General features: G+C 52.4%; 3 non-coding genes across 3 annotated transcripts; 1 reads left to right on the forward strand and 2 right to left on the reverse strand.

Moving 5' to 3' along the window:
• Positions 1 to 2663: 2663 nt before the first annotated feature.
• TRNAQ-CUG lies at positions 2664 to 2735 on the reverse strand. The gene has a single exon. It is a non-coding gene; the product is annotated as a tRNA-Gln (tRNA).
• A 7016-nt stretch (positions 2736 to 9751) lies between these two features.
• TRNAS-AGA lies at positions 9752 to 9833 on the reverse strand. The gene has a single exon. It is a non-coding gene; the product is annotated as a tRNA-Ser (tRNA).
• A 3395-nt stretch (positions 9834 to 13228) lies between these two features.
• TRNAM-CAU lies at positions 13229 to 13300 on the forward strand. Its single transcript has one exon. It is a non-coding gene; the product is annotated as a tRNA-Met (tRNA).
• Positions 13301 to 14491: the final 1191 nt, after the last annotated feature.

Consider the following 14491-nt stretch of genomic DNA (forward strand, 5'->3'; position numbering starts at 1 on the left):
CTGGCCTATTTGCGCATTATACAACAGGAATAATAATTGTTGCCCCAGCATTGGCTGCTTTTCACTTGCTGATTTCTGAGCTGATACGAGACAACTGTACCAGATATGGACGTATCCAGTGCTTAAGAAGAAACCAGGCAGGGTGCCGTGCCTTTTTAATTCAAACAAAGGCACAGCATGCAGCCACGTTAGCCCAGGAGAGAGCAAACATGCCTCCCTCTGGGCCGGGTGGAGACCTGTGCCATGCCATACGGTATTCCCAATGGGCACTGTATTGGCTACGTATGGCAAGGCTTTGGTAGTGGAGGGGTTAGGGGGAGTTGCAGGGTGGGCTCTGTCAGACAAGGTAAGGAGCTGCCCCGTGTGGTACACAGCCAGTTCCAGCTCCACAGCGGACCCACCCCATGACTCAGCTGAGCCATGCGCAAAGGTTTTAGCCCCTCTGTGAAAATGTATTCCACAAAGGGCAGAAACACCAGGCAGAGAGAGGGGGAAGGAAGAAAATAGCAGAAAAGACCAGAGGGATGATGCATCTCTCACTTGGGCTGGTAAAGGAGTCTGGAGTGAAGGAGTAAATTTGAGCCTGGGACAGGGGAGAGGAAAGGCGCTCGTTGTATGTTAACCTTTTTGTTTTCTCACTACATGAGTCTGTTTTAAGTAGCACAAAGATATTTTTTCCCATGTCAAGGCTGCTTTGCCCACAAGAGTTCTGCTTAGCCATGTCCTTGTGTTTGTCTTGACCCATAAGCTTTCTGATCCAGTTTTCAGTGCCCTGCACCCCACTGAAGGAGGGGAAAGGAGTGAGCAGCTGGGTGGGTTCTTGGTTGTGCACCCACACGTTGGCATGTGCAGAGCTGTACTTTGGTCCGGTTCCGTTGTAAGGTCCCGGGAAGGAGTGCCTGTCAGCAGCCCTTGGTGGGAGCTGGGAAGTGTAGCCCCGCAGTCACCTCCCAGCAGCAGTGCCAGGCTGATGCCGGATGTGGTGGCCGGGTATGGCAGCAGCAAGGGATGGACGGTAGGAGCAGCAGCAGCAGCTGCAGGGCTGGGACTGGATGGCCGGTTGCTCTAAGGCTCCTGAGCACTGGCCCCCAGCTACCGTCTGCTCCATTCAACTTGACGGCTGCTCCTGACTGAGGGCATCCAGCATTGGCCCCCTCAATCACACAACACCTGGGGTGGAGAACATGCAGACCAAGCCCAGCTCAAAGCAGGCACAAGTAGAAGAGGCTCTTCCGGGCCTTCACTGGTCGGATGATGGACATCTCCAAAGATGGAGACTCTGCAATAATTCCTGGGCAACTGTTTCCCATGTTTGACCAGCCTCACGGTAAGACAGGGCTCCTCTGTGCGGCACTACTTGAATTTCCACTCCTGTCCATTGCTTCTCGATCTTTCCATTCTACTGATGTTTTGCTGTCTCTCTTTTGCCAGATTCTTTCTTTTTGGTGCTCTGGTACAAGATCAGGGATCTCCACCCACAACTGGTGGTGCCCAAAGATTGGCAACAGACTCAGGGTCACGGTAGAGAGCAGGTTCTCCCTTTCCATTGCAGAGATGACAGAGGTGACAGCCCTTCAACCGTTCAATTGCAGGGCTAAGCTGAGGCAGAGCAATATCAACTTGAGTCACCACCATGGCAGCAGTATAGCCCACGGGGAGAGAGACATTGAGAAGACCCAGACTTACCTCGTTCCTCGAGGAAAGTGAAGCAAGAGAGGACGATGCAGGTTTTGGAGCAGCACAGGCTTTTATGCTGTGTCCCAGAGCCCTGTGGGGCCACAAACGTTTCTTTGTTCTCAAAGCATCTTCATGTCCAGTAGTTGCCGCTTGTTGAGGCCTCACTGGTGATTAAGCCCTTGTCTCTCACCTGAAATATTTTGCTTTAAATGAATATCATCTATACAGCAATATAATTGATTTATGTCCAGCTCTCCTAAGACCAATTGGTGCAGAGGTCTCAGGATGCTTGTGAATAGATTTTAAGTGGCTTTCCGTCACACAGATCACATTCCTTACATCACCTTCTTACACAGTGAGCTTGGCAATAAGTCATGTTGAAATTCAGCTGTTAGAGACATTGCAAATCAGCACTCAAGTGATTTCAATTCACAGCCTCAGTTAAACCCTAGGAGACACCTCTCTCCCAGTGAGTCATTGTGTGTGTTATGTTCTGTGCTTAATTGCATGCACATATATATAAAGAGAGAGAGAGGGATTTAGGAAACCTTATAGTAAGCTACTGTGAATCTTGTCATTCTCAAATCTGTAGTTAAGTCACTGTTTCCATTATAACATACTCCACCAAATCACCTTGTTAATCTTTAAATTGACCAATCATTAGGTGCTGCTAAAATTTAACCTTTTGACCTACCTCGCACCATTAATAAATCTCAAACTGCTGCTAAATCAAAACTGTGTCAGCTCTCCGGGGATGTGGCAAAGCTCTGCAACAGGGAGAGATCATTGGGGCTGGGGGCCAGTGCTCAAAAAAGCTGCAGAGGTTTGGTGGGCATAAGGCATGAGAGGGGGCTCTGATGTCAGTCCCATGGCTGGGAGCACAGGAAAGGAAGGAAGATCAGAGTAAGGTCAACCTGATTAGAGCTGACAGAAAGGCTGTTATGTGTAACCATGACGAGGAATGTCCTGGGAGAGCCAAAAGGCTGAGGTCCCACTGAGATTTGAACTCAGACTGCTGGATTCAGAGTCCAGAGTGCTTACCATTACACCATGGGACCTCCTTCACATGCACATTCTTTCCCCTGAGGCCAGGCTCGTGGAGGCTTCTACTCCTGGCTGAGCCTGGCTGTCTCTCCATCTCCGTGGACATCACCAAGTACAGTCTTCCTCCAGGGCCACTGGCCGAACTCTACTCACCGGGCCTTTCAAGGGAGTGGCAGAGCTCTTTGCACAAGCCTCGCATGCCCTCTCTTACAAGAGACAGGCTGGTAACCACGGAAAATATTGCTTTTGCCTACTTGGACCAGGTTAGGGAGTTTCCAGTAGAACCTCTTCCACGGTGCACCTCACACGGTACATTCATGGCCCAGCAGTTGAAGGTTCAATCCTTGCACTTGGGGTCTCTGCTGCTGCCTCCCTTTGCCCCCATGTTGGACAGTGTGTCCATCTGCCCGTGTAAGTTATTGCCTCTCCTGTTTCTCACCTTGTAGCTCATACTAAGCAGCCATTACCCAGATATCCTTACTCCTCGTTCCAGTCCTACCCCAGCTCCTGACCTTGCTGAACAAGGCGACCAAGAGAGAGGGCAGGGGATGAGCTTCAGTAGAGGGAAGAGCTGGCAGGAGTACCCAAAGCAGCTTGTTATGTGTTGCACAAGCTGGACTTCCTTCCTCTGCTGAGGCACTCTTGGCTGACACTAAACCCTGGTCCTATCTTCCAGGACTCGCTCTCCCCTTGTGCCCCAAAGTGGCCTCTCCCTCCCTGGAAACCCCATTTTCTCTCCAGAGGCTGCTCCAGACTCGGCAAGGTTTCAATGTCCAGCCTGAGAGAAATTTCCCTCATGTCCTGGCACCAGCACACTGCCTGCCCAAAAAGGGTCCATGCACACAGCCAGGAAAAGCTGCAGTGGTGCGTTCCTCCTTCTGCCAAGGTTTGAGCCTGTGTGTTGAGAGCAGGGCCCTTCCTCCCAGCAGTCACACAGGAGGAAACCCATGTGGGGACACTCTATTGGATCTCAGATTTAGGCCAGGACACTGAGGACAGGACCTCCTGATACCTTTGCACTTCCTAAAGCATTGGGCTTGCATCTGGTACTTCTGAACCCACACGACAGAGCACGCCGTCATACCCAAGCCTAAGATATCAAATGCCAGGTCACATTCAGAGGAGGCAGGAGAAACACCTAGTCACTGGAAAAGGGTTCAATATCTACAGAGGCACAACTCTGAAAGCTTGTCCCGGAGAATCAGCATTGTGGAGGGCTTTCCTCACATATCCCTGGGATCTGCAGGGCCCAGGTGGGTGGGAGCAGCGAGAGCAGGGCCCAGTCTCTGAAGGCCTTGTAAAAAGGTGGAGGAAACCCCCCTCCAGGGGCTGCAGCACAGGGAAAGGGATAGCTTTTTCCCATCCATGTGCTGTAATGCCATCGGAAGGGACATGTCTCTTCTGGGGTCAGACAGTGGATCTCCAAGCAACAGAGGATGTTCCTGGGCCTCTTCCCGGGCTCACTGATCTCACCAAGGACTCGGGGATCCCGGAGGGGCTCTGTATGAACAGCCGTATGGGCCTGTGCAGGCAGCTTCCTTGCTCAGGGCATTTTGTCCTTGGTTTCCTTCCTGGCAGCGTTGCCTGCTGGGACTAACATGGTCCCCAGCCCATTTCCTTCCCCAAGGTCATGGTACCTGCTGCCAGCTCTGTAGCCTCTGATGCTACTCCTCCCTACGGGACCCTGTGCGGAGGACAATCTGTGCCACCCTTAGAGACTTCAGTGGGCAGGCAGAGATCTCCCAGAGCTCCCCAGCCCTTGGGAGATGCAGCTCAGGCCAGGCTGGATCACATAGGAGGACAGGCCACCCCCAGCTCCTGCACTCCCAAGGTCTTTCTTGCAGAGGGCAGGCCTTAGCAAGCCAGAGAGCCACCTTCACACAGCGGAAGCCCCCTCAACTTCTGCTCTAAAGGCTAAACAAACCCAGCTCCTTCAGCATCTCCCTCAATCACAACGTGCACCAGCATGGAGTTTCTCTGTCCAGTCAGCAGTGTTGGAGAGAAATGCCCCAGTGTTGGGGGAGACGAAATGGAAATGCATGCTAGGACTTGGAACACGCCCCTCAGCCTGAACACAAGTCCCCAAAGCCTGCTATGTCCTTTTTGGGCTCATACTGGTTGGCCTTTACTCCCACCTGCCCCTCTTCCCACTGATGCTGAGTGTATTTGCAGGTGAGGAACTGCCAATTCAGGGAAACTCTCTGGCTTGAAACCCTGTTGGTCAATGCCACGTCCTGGATTGGCAATTACCGTCTGTGCCACCGCGTCCAAAAGAAAGGAGGATGCATCTCAGGGGCTCTTCAGCTTTGGGATCAGAGGGCGGGGTATCTCCCTGATGATAATGAGAGGGAAAAGTTGCCCTCTTTTCCAGAAAAAGGGGAAGAAGGACTATGTAGGGAACTATGTAAAAGTGATGATAAAGCGGAGCAAGTTCCGTGGAGGTTCCCTAGGTTAGACAGGCACCAGGGACTCTCTCGTGAGGCTGGTCAAACATGGGAAACAGTTGCCCAGGAATCATTGTAGAGTCTCCATCTTTGCAGATGTCCATCATCCGACCAGCGAAGGCCCGGATGAGCCTCTTCTACTTGTGCCTGCTTTGAGCTGGGCTTGGTCTGCATGTTCTCCACCTCAGGTGTTGTGTGATTGTGTGGGACACTGCTGAATGCCCTCAGTCAGGAGCAGCCGTCAAGTTGAATGGAGCAGACGGTAGCTGGGGGCCAGTGCTCAGGAGCCTTAGAGCAACCGGCCATCTCGTCCCGGCCCTGCAGCTGCTGCCGCTGCTCCCGCTGCTCCATCCCTTGCTGCTGCCATAGCCAGCCACCTCACCCGGCATCAGCCTGGCACTGCTGCTGGGAGGTGACTGCGGGGCTACACTTCCCAGCTCCCACCAAGGGCTGCTGACAGGCACTCCTTCCCGGGACCTGCCAACGGAACCACCACCAAAGTACTGCTCTTCACATGCCAACGTGTGGGAGCACATCCAGGAACCCACCCAGCTGCTCAGTCCTTTCCCCTCCTTCAGTGGGGTGCAGGGCACTGAAAACTGGATCAGAAAGCTCATGGGTCAAGACAAACACAAGGACGGGGCTTAGCAGAAACCCTTGTGGGCAAACCACCCTTGACATGGGAAAAAATAACTTTGTGCTATTTAAAACAGACTCATATAGTGAGAAAACAAAAAGGTTAACATACAACGAGCGCCTTTCCTCACCCCTGTCCCAGGCTCAAATTTACTCCTTCACTCCAGACTCCTTTACCAGCCCAAGTGAGAGATGCATCATCCCTCTGGTCTTTTCTGCTATTTTCTTCCTTCCCCCTCTCTCTGCCTGGTGTTTCTGCCCTTTGTGGAATATGTTTTCACAGAGGGGCTAAAACCTTTGCGCATGGCTCAGCTGTGTCATGGGGTGGGTCCGCTGTGGAGCTGGAACTGGCTGTGTACCACACGGGGCAGCTCCTTACCTTGTCTGACAGAGCCCACCCTGCAACTCCCCCTAACCCCTCCACTACCAAAGCCTTGCCATACGTAGCCAATACAGTGCCCATTGGGAATACCGTATGGCATGGCACAGGTCTCCACCTGGCCCAGAGGGAGGCATGTTCGCTCTCTCCTGGGCTAACGTGGCTGCATGCTGTGCCTTTGTTTGAATTAAAAAGGCACGGCACCCTGCCTGGTTTCTTCTTAAGCACTGGATACGTCCATATCTGGTACAGTTGTCTCGTATCAGCTCAGAAATCAGCAAGTAAAATGCAGCCAATGCTGGGGCAACAATTATTATTCCTTTTGTATAATGTGCAAATAGGCCAGGTGGATCATTTCTAGCACAAGTTTCTTGATCTACAGGACTTGGTCAGATATGAGCATCTGTCACGTTTCATGCTGCATGAGCATAAGCAGTTTGTTTTGCAGGACTCTACCCATAAGCTGTTCCTGGGCTAAAATCTGCCTTGTGCTGCTACAAGTTTTTGGGGGTGGACGATTCTTTGGTGAATCCCCGTGGAGCCCTGATGAACGACGAAGTACATCTGACCAGGATGTGCCTTCGCATGCATACACAGAGGGTGTCATTTTCTTTCAGTTGTCATTTTCCTATTAAACACCACAACCAAGATGTGATCACAATGCTCTGTGACTGGCTGACAGCCAGTTCTTGGCCCCACCAGGCCCACCTGCTCTCAGGCAGACCTGTGATTGACTGTCAGGAACAAGGAATCCTAGCCGTGTACCCAGAAGCACATCAGGCAAGGAAGCTGCCACGAGGAAGATGCAACTTCTGACAACGTCATTCCCCATGGGTTCTCATATTGCATTGTGAATGCCTGGCGGCCATTTTTGACATTGTCATGCCCTCATGTTCTCAGATCTCCCTCTGATGGGCTGTCCACTTCCTTTGGACCAAGAGGTGTTCAAATATAACAAGATATAGCACGCAGTGGTATCCACTGCGGAATGAAGACAAGCAGCTAGCACAAGCAGTATTCCCGTGGATGGACCATCATCTGCAGAGCAACCTCGCAGTCAACACCCAAGCCACTGTCTCGTTTCTGGCCCATTAGGTACTAGGGCAGCAGGGAGCTGCACTGCAGATCCCCATGCTGTGTTCCTGCATCACCCTGGATGGGGACTTTCTCTTTGGCAGCCTGAGCTGGCTCTGGGGGAGCTGAAGGAAACCCCGGGGCGAGGGAGCAGCCTTAGGCGGAGGGGAGCTGTTCTCCAGCGAGCTCATGACGGCTGTAACCCTGCCCAGAAATCCAGCTCCCAGAGGGCTGCAGGACTTTACCTGGTGTAAAATTCAGTTCTTGGAGAATCAAGGAGGGAAACAAGACTGCTTAGCATAGAAATACCAAGGGAATCAATTCCCCTCTTTTAGCTGTGCCCATAGTGGTTCCACAGCCTAATGCGCAGAGGACCCCGATATAGAGGAAAGCAGGGTATTTATGTTAACAGTACAGTTGTGTTGACCAATGAACTTCCTCATGTTAAGGGTGGGCTAATCAGGCATTATTGCTCAGGATATCGGTATGTGCTTCTCCGGTGCAGCTGGTGTGGACGTATGGTCAGCGGGGTGTTAACCTTCGCTGTTCTAAACCAATGTCCCATGCAGGTGAAGGGGGTTTATACTACAGTCAGGTCCATTGCTGTTAGGACTGTTGTTACATGCCTGGGGTGCTTTTTGAAAGACAATTCTCCTATTGTTTTATCATCTGCATGGGGTGTTCTCAGCCCCTGAGACCCAGATTAGCGTGGGTCGTCAGGTCACATTGACCCTGAGGTAAAAGCTCTTATTCCTCGGCAGGGTTTGTTCTTCTGAGGAAGCTGTACAGCATTTAGGGCCTTTCCTTACACACCAGCTGCAAGGACCTTCCCCTGCCTGTGCTGTGCTGTGCTGTCCTCCCTGAACAGCTCCTGGCTTTGCCTGCCTCCTGGCACAGCCCTGCCCTTGCTGATCCCCAACAGCCGAGGGTGGCCCCCACCCCCATGCAGGGTGCCAAAGAGACAGAGAAACCCCTCCTCTCCATGCCTGGTGCCATTCCTGTCCTACCCAACACTGTTGGCGGTGGAGGTGGCTCCTAGTCATCCCAGGGCAGGGCTGGCCCATCGGACTGGGTGGTGGACAGTCTTAAATGCTGCGTGTCCTCCCAGGAAGGATCTGGGCAGGCTCAGCTGGTAGAGCCTCCCGTTGAGGGCGAGGGACGAGGCCGGCATGTTTGGGCTTGTGTTTGCTGGTTCCCTGTCCCACCCACAGGTCAGAGCATGCAGGAACCAGGAAGAGGAGGCAAAAGCAAAGTGGGATGGAGAGGGCTGGAATGTGAGTGCCGATGTAGGCGTTGAGAGTGTGGCCTCAGGCTGCCTGCTGCAGGGGGATATTTCTCAGGGGAAAGCATTCACTGCGGAGGAAGACGTCCGTGGCTCAGCTCCAGCTGCCTTCTCCATTGCCCCTTTCCTTCTTCATTCATCCTCACATCTCTCTGTAGTTCTTTTTCCCTTGCAGTGCTTCACCCAACTTCAATGGCATGTCTGTGGGGAACAGACCATGCACCAGCAACGAGCTTGTCTCTCCTTCTCTTTCTCTGGAATCTCGCTGTGTGTGCCCCTCAGGGTTTCAATTTTCCTCATGATGCTGCACCACACAGGCAGGCTACCAGCAGCTCCTACTCTGCTTGCTGCTCTGTTGGGAGCAGCTGGGTACGCAACTGAAAGAAGCCCTCTGGGAAGCCTCCGGCTCTTTTCTATCCCACCCATCAGGGACTGTGATGGCAGGGGACAGTCTCCTGATGCCACAGCCACCACCGCGTCCTCTTTTGCACTTCCACATCTTTCCCAGAAGAGGAGCAGACCCCTCATCATCTCATCCTTAAGCTAAATCTGGGAAAGACCCCTGGGAAACGGTGTGCATGTGTGTGAGGCCCGGTGATGGGTCAGGCAGAATATCCCCAAGACGCCAGATCTATAATGTGTCTTCAATTCATTGCTAACAATGAGGTCCATGTATGCAAAGAAGGACCTCTTCTGAAGCTCATAGTCAGGTCTGGCCCCTCCTCTTCCCCCCACTTGCCTGCTGCTCCACAGCTCTCTGAGTTTGTGAGACCTAAAGTAATGGGCAATTTGTGAGTGCTGGCAAGATGTCAGGTGCATGAGGTGACATCCCTTCTTCTTTAGCAGTGAGGGCCATGTTGTGCAGGCTCTCTTTGGACATGAGCTGCTAAAGTTTGAGGCATAGGGAAGAGAGCTGGTGGGGTTGTTCTGCTTGGGATGTTGGATAAGATCAGGCACGTGGTTTTGAGGAAGAACCAACAACAGTGGAGCTCTCTCATGGCCAATACTGAGCACTGGTCTGTTCTCTTCCCCTATCTTGGAAAGGGAGGAGCAGGATTTCCCATTCATCTGGGAGTTTTGGGCTCAGGTGGAGGGTAGGACAAGCGCAGTAGGCAAGAAGGTTTTGCTGTGTCCCTGGGCACCAGGGACACAATGAGCCAAGACACTCGTCTGCAGCGTGGTCCTTGCAGGCAGCCCAAAAATGGGACTGCACCCCGTAGTTGGCAGGATTCGAACCTGCGCGGGGAAACCCCAATGGATTTCTAGTCCATCGCCTTCACCACTCGGCCACAACTACCTGCCCCAGCCCTCTCTGCCCTACTGAGCACATCCCCTGTGCAGTGACACCCGCCTCCCCAGGAGTTTCACGTCCAGGCTTCACTAGAAGCCCCTGGTTAACACCTGCACGGAGCAAAGGATGGTACCAGCCTTCCAGAGGCCTTTGGAGGTTTAACCACAGGGACTGTGGCTGTAGATCCCAGCGCCTTGTCCTCAGCTGGGCATCTGGGATATCCTGACATGGGGTGGATGGGTTCACTCTCCAGCTGGAGTATCTGCCAGCAAAGAAAAGCAAAGTGGATGACTGGCATGCAGCTTCTTGGTGTGTAGGGGGGATGTGTTGTGAGAGTGGGAGAGATCTATAGAAAGGGAAAGGTAGAGCCTGGCTGAGGAAATTGAGGAGGTGCAAGGTGAAAATAAATGAGAGGTGTGGATGACTTGCAGGTAGACAGGAGAGAGCTTTTTTGGTGAAATAGGTTGTCTAGATCTTTTAGCCAGCTTGACCAAGCATTGTTATCTTCCAGAGCATTGAGCAAAACAACAAAAGACCTGAAAAAAACAATCAGTTTCATTAGTAGTACAAAATAGCTCTGATTCCCTTTTGGCTCCACAGCAGCACTATTTGGCAAACTGCACTGAGTAGTAGCAGGTATGGAGATGGTCCCTGTGGATATTCCTGTCTGCATGCAGAACAAGAGTGGCAGGAAGTCACAGTCAAGAGTGTGAGCGCGAAAATTGTCCCGAGGAACTATGTGTGCTGGCCAGTCTGTGAAGCTTCTCAAGTCTCTGATTCAATAGATTATTAAATTTAAAAAGCCATGCTCTTTTCTGTCTTGACAGTCAAAAGCAGGGTTGTCCGCAGATTACTGTTCGCACAGTATTTACAGACTCCCACTCTGTCATCAGCAGTTCTTTGCGTACAGGGAGTTACAAAGAGGGAGATCATGATTGTGCATGCTCATTTCCCTGCTGAATGCCCACATTGAAAATCAGCACTCAAGTGATTTCAGTGCACAACCTCAGTTAAACCCTAGGAGACACCTCTCACCCGGTGAGACATTTTGTGTGTTATGTTCTATCCATTGGGGTTTTCCCTGCGCAGGTTGGAATCCTGACAACTATGGGGTGCAGTCCCATTTTTGGGCTGCTTGTAAGGACCACGCTGCAGCTGAGTGTCTTGGCTCCATAGACACAGCTCCTGCAGCTGCACAGTGCACCCAGAGACACAGCAAAACCCCCTTGCCTCCCACCCTTGTTCTTGCCTCCCTCCAGAAATGCCAGCATGGGTGGGAAATTCTTCTCCCCATTTACAAGGTAGGGAAGTTGATGGAAGAGACCAAAAGAAGTCTAGTTTTGTTCTTTGTTGTGTAGAACTTCAGAGCCTAACCACACATCTGAAGTAGCATATCCCAACCATCTGTCTTCCCTACACCTGAAACTAGAGATGCTCCTCTCCAAAGTGAGCCTGTGCAACATGGCCCTTATTGCTAATAAAGAAGGGACTCTCATGGATCTGAGATCTTGCCAGCACTCACAACGTCTTCCCCTCCACTTTAGGTCTCATGGAGGCAGACTGGTGTGGAGCAGCAGGCAAGTGGGGTAGAGGGAAAAGTCCAGAGCCAACTATGAGGTACAGAAGAGGTCCTTGTTAACATATATGGACCTCATTGCTGACAATGAACAGAAGACACATCACAGATCTGAGATCTTGCCTCAGGTCCTGAGGGTACTCAGCCTGACTCCTCCTCAGCCCCTGCACATATAGACAGCCTTTTCCAGGGGGCTTTCCCAGATTTAGCTTAAGGATGAGATGATGAGGAGTGGGTCTCTCTGTCTCCTCCTCTTCTGGGAAAGACGCAGAAGTGCAGAAGAGGACATTGTGGCAACCCTGGCATCAAGACACCATCCCCTGCCATCACAGCACCTGATGGGTTTACTCTCTCACAACCCCTGAGAGGAAGAGGGGCTGCTGGAAGCCTGCGTGGGGGGTATAGCATCTTAGGGGAAACCCTGAGGGGCACAGGCAGAGAAATCCCAGAGAAAAAGGAGAAACTGCAGTTCCCCTGAGGTTGGCAGTGGCAGTACAAGCAAGGAGAAGCTCAGAGGGGTTGGCAGCATGGATGAAAAAGAAAAGGGGCAATGGAAGGGAGACCTGGAGCAACAGACCTCTTGATCTGCAGCCAAATACTCTGTAGCAGGCAGGCTGCAGCCACATTCCCATGCTCATGTCTGAACCCACATCCCAGCCCTCTCCATCCCGCTTTTGCTCTTTTCTCCTCTCTTGTTGTTGCATGATCTGACCTGTGGATGGGACAGGGAACGAGCAAACACAACCCAAGGATGCAGGCCTCAGGACTGCCACCTTGTTCCTTGACCTGGGAAGCAGGATCTACAAGCTCAGCCAGTCCAGAGACTTCCTGGAATATCTCACAGGATCTAAGTTTAGTGAGCACTCAGTCTGGCTGCTCTGGCCCTACCCTGGGCTAACAGGGAGCCACCTCCACCCCCAGCCGTGTTGGGCCAGACAGGAATGGCACCGGGCGCAGAGAGGAGGGGTTTCTCAGACTCTTTGGCACCCTGCATGGTGGCAGGGGCTGCCCTGGGCTGTGCGGGAGCAGCGAGGGCAGGGCTGTGCCAGGAGGGAGACCAAGCCAGAAGCTCTTAGCACAGCACAGCATGGGCAGGGGAAGGCCCACTCGACTGCTCTGAAAGGCAAGGTGCTAACTGCTATACAAGTACAACTTGTTTAAAGGAACAAACAGTGCCTAGGATGAAGAGCATTTACCGAAGGGTGACCTGAAGACCTGTCTTAAATCAGCTATCAATGGCTGAGAACACCCCATGCAGACGACAAAACAATGGTAGATTTGTCATCAAAAAGCCACCAGGCATGTAACCACGGCCACAAGTGCGGCTAACCAAAATCTAGTATAAAACCACTCCAAGTACATGTGACAAGAATGTATTGATGGGAAAATCACAAGTTGCATACATTTCCAATATGAACTCATTAGCTCACTCGATAGCATGAGTAAGGTGACTGGTTAGCAGAACTGTATTGTAACATACATAAAACCGTGCTGTCATCCCTACTGGGGTCCTCCATGAATCAGGCTGAGGCATCACTATGTGCACCCCTCGTCCAAGGATTTCCTTCAGCTCCTCCAGAGCCAGCTCAGGGGGCCAAAGAGAAAGTCCCCATCCAGGGTGATGGACAGGAGAGGTGGGGAGAAGGGCAAGGCAAGGCCCTTGAGCTTCCCACCCCAGTCCCACTTCCAGTGAGGTAGCCAGACAGACATGTATCCAGCCTGGGTGAGGGCACAGGATACAGGAAAGGAATGAGGCGTGAGTGCTGGCAGTGCCAGGGAGCATCAGGCCTGGCTGTGAGAAGTCCCAGCTGGCATCCTGGGGGGGAGCAGAGTGGTGCAGCGGAAGCATGCTGGGCCCATAACCCAGAGGTCGATGGATCGAAACCATCCTCTGCTAATGGCATTTTTAATTTTTTTTTTTCTTTCTTGGCGTTCCAGCAGCAGAGTAGCTACCTCTCCCTTGCATCTTTCCCAGCAAGCTTTAACATGCACTGCTCCTGCTCTCTGCGCACCTATGGCCATGGCCCTCTTGAGCTCCCACTCCCTTCTCTCTGCCACTCACCTTATTCTTCCATTGCCTTCTTAGCAGACAGCGCTCCCAAAGCGTCCCTCGGCAAGACAGACGGCTGCATGTGGAGCAGCAGGCAGAGTTCCCCACACGAGGAAGTGGGTTTCCTGGGCACGCAGTTGTGTTTCTCCCTTCCCATCAGGCTGCTCAATCTCAACTTCCCAGCTGCCAGCAGGGACCTCCAGGAATCTGCAAGTGGGGAGGAGGACACGGCTGGAGTTAGTTTTGAAAACACTAGTGTGATCAACTTGAACACCCGGGCACTTTCTCCATCCTAGTTTGTTTGCTGCTGTGCCCACTCGCAGGGCCAGCCAGGAGCAGGGCTGAGCAGGTATTCCCAATGGGTTCATTGGTGGCAGTATATGGGTAGGTGTTGGGGTGGAACATAGAGAAAGGAGTGAGCAACGGGGTGGGTGAGCATCTGTGCTTCTACCAACACAGGTACATAGATATGACCACACATACACTTGCATAGTACATGCAGAACTTGGCACGTGTTTGTCCGCAGATGGGGAGAGGCACCATTACCAGCACCCACAGAAGCACCAGCACCACTCACACAGGCATGGACAAGAGAGACGGTCTGATCCTTTTCTTTGCCCCCAGCTGCTTAGGGTTGGAGATCAGGGCTGGACACAGATCCCCTCCCTCCCACATGCACAACAGTAGGTCCCTGGGATCCCTGCCCTTATCATAGGTCTGTGCAGCGTCCATGGCTGGAGCTCAGTCCCGCTTTCTACAGTGTCATTCTCTAAACCTGATCAGTCCCTGATGCTGATCTCCCCTAGCCAGTGGCTAGTGCAGCTTCAGGTTTCCTAGCCAACACCTGACAAACTCTGAAAACTCCCAGTGCCAACCAGCTTGAGGTCATCTGTGAGTGCAGGCAGCTGGGCAGTATGGGAAGTGGAGGACTAGGAGGTAGCAGGGCACCAGAAGCCTTGGTGGTAGGTGGTAGAGCGTAGATGCCTTCCAAGCAGTTGACCTGGGTTCCAGTCCTGGACAACGCAGACAATTTTTCTT

Source organism: Tyto alba, unplaced genomic scaffold, assembly GCF_018691265.1.
Source record: "Tyto alba isolate M040663 unplaced genomic scaffold, T.alba_DEE_v4.0 Super-Scaffold_41, whole genome shotgun sequence".
Taxonomy (NCBI): domain Eukaryota; kingdom Metazoa; phylum Chordata; class Aves; order Strigiformes; family Tytonidae; genus Tyto; species Tyto alba.